The following is a 2,538-nucleotide window of genomic DNA, read 5'->3' as shown; positions in this document are numbered from 1 at the left end:
TCAGCAGAGTTGCTTTTTCCTTCATTTATGCCTGGGAAATGAGAAGATGGTAACATATCTGTACTATATGGACAACATACGCATGCTTTTTAAAATTCATTTATCTTTCCTTTTAGAAAGCAGACAAGAGATATGCAGGGTTCTGGGTTACAGAACAGATGGCAGAAGAATAGTTTTCCTTAGCTGCATTTGTACATTTTCTACTTGAAGAACACTTGGAGCCTTGAGCCAGCCATGGTACAACAGTGTGTATGATGTGCAGGATAGATGATGATGGCTGATGACTGTCATAAGAGGAATTTGCTTGTAAAGCAGTTTTTATTCTCTTAGAAATGCCTCTGGGATGGAGCTTTGAGTGGATTGTTACACTGGAGAGGGAAAATGTCCCAGATCAAAAGGCAATTTATGGTGGAAGATGTGACCCCCTGATCCTATCCTATTTCATCAACACAGGTGAAATTTTCCAGGCAGGAGGGATGCTAAGTATCCTCACATACACTGACAACATACAAATGGACCATCTGGGAACTGCAGGACTGGCCATCAAAGCCACAGAGGGAACCTGCAGCAGAGCTGGGCACGGGACTTGAATTGCCAGACCTCCCCTTGGCTGGGGCAAGCAGGGACACAGTGGCCTTGCAGCCCAACAGTGAAGTGGGGGCCTGTAGGGAAGTCTGAGCTGAAAGCATCGATGCACCATCCACAACAGAGCACAAAGGCTGCAGTCAATATTTGCAACTCAGAACCAGAATGCCAGGAGTCTGACTCAAGCTCTCAATCCTTTAGAGTAATCCCAGGAACAGGAGAAATCGGTGTGACTTCACAAATGGGTATTTTCCACTGCGGGTTCTGATATAATAAGTAAAATGTGTGAAAATGAACACTGCAACTCTTGAAGTAATACAGGACTAAGCCCTTCAGAGGGGGCTTTCTCCTTTGTAGCAATGCCACATTTAGATGGGCTTGAAAAGCAGCCTGTGCTTCTGACACAGGACTGCATCCCACTTTTACAGGTAAAACCTTACGGTTCTTGCATCTCCATCAGGATTTACTGGGAATCAAAGTTTCAGTTGATGAGTTCCTCTGAGGAACCAGATTTTATCATTCCGTTTTGCTCCTGTTGATCCATATCCTTCAAGTGCTCCTAGCACTCCCATTTCCCACTGCTGGGTTTTGAATTTACACGCCCTCTCATCCTAGCAGATAAGAACCACCAAAGATCCCTGTAACTCTCCTGTGCCAGGAGCAGAGGCAATGCAGACTATAGAAAGCTGTACGGTCAGCAGATTGGAAGACACCAATGAGTCCATAAATTACACAGGTAAAGATCATTTAGATATCAGTAAAGGAAATGCCTGGAAGCCTAGGAAACTGAGTGTGCAATGACAGGTTGAACAAATAAGGACATCTGAACCTACAGAAGAGAAGATGGGACTGTAACAACAGTATTTCTTAACCTAACAAACTATACATAGAGGATTTCACATGGTCCGGGTTCTGCCCATCACCATTGACAGTGTATGTAAGTGCCTAGGAATGTATCTGGAGAAAGCATTGCAGGCCATTTACACACTGTTGCATTTTCTATCCACAGAACAAACTAGAAAATAAATTTCCCTTGAAGTCCTCCAAATTGCTCTATAACATATGGAGTTAAGAATGCCCTTCAAAAAACCACTTAGTTTTCCAGATCTCCCATAGACTACTATGCAACATTTGAACTAACATGACCTGGGGAGACTTAGACTTGATTTTTTTTTTTGTTTTATAAATCCCATTATAATTATTAATGAACACATAAAATAATGTAAATGATAAGCAGTAAGTATCTTTTATTATTAAGCTCTTAGCTATTTCACCCATTAAGAAAACCAAATTAAAATAATTGAAGACTATAATCTGTCATGCATTCAAAATGCTCCACAGAAATTCAGACAGGCAAACATATTCAAAGTCTTTAAAAGAGCACACTTAAGAGTCAGTCTAAGCATTCCAGGATTGGCTCATTAATTTTAGTGGAAATACTTTAATTCAGCTACTCTTACTGCTTATTGAAATCCTTCCTAAGGACTTACTCATTTATTTTTAACTGATTCTGCAATATGTTTAAGACTCATTTGTATAAAAGTTCCTAACTCTTATTTCACAATTGTTTTAGAAGCCAGTAAAGAGAAAGATCTCTAGCCCTTTTTTCCAAACAAATTACAGCGTGCTGCTAAAGAATCACATATGGTTTCAATAAATAGATGCAAAAGTCAAATGGACAGAGAAAAATTAAGACATATTTGTAGACCCAACCATGTTAAGGTGGTATTTATTAACTTCTGCCCCCTTTTATCAAACTTGCCAACGATCCCAAGCTACTTCCCAAAAAGAAAAAAGAAAACAGAAGATCCTTTAAAATAATTCAGCTGTCTTCAGAGAAAACCATCTATTCTGCACCTTGCAAATAAGATGCTTTGACTTGGCAAGGCAGCTATCATTTTGAATATGTAGTTATTTCCACTAGCTACAGCACTGATCTTAATAGCAACCTGC

This window comes from Nestor notabilis, unplaced genomic scaffold (assembly GCF_000696875.1).
Source record: "Nestor notabilis isolate BGI_N333 unplaced genomic scaffold, ASM69687v1 scaffold1183, whole genome shotgun sequence".
Classification (NCBI taxonomy): Eukaryota; Metazoa; Chordata; class Aves; order Psittaciformes; family Psittacidae; genus Nestor; species Nestor notabilis.
The sequence above is the reverse complement of the archived record's forward strand: the minus strand, read 5'-3'. Positions refer to the sequence as shown.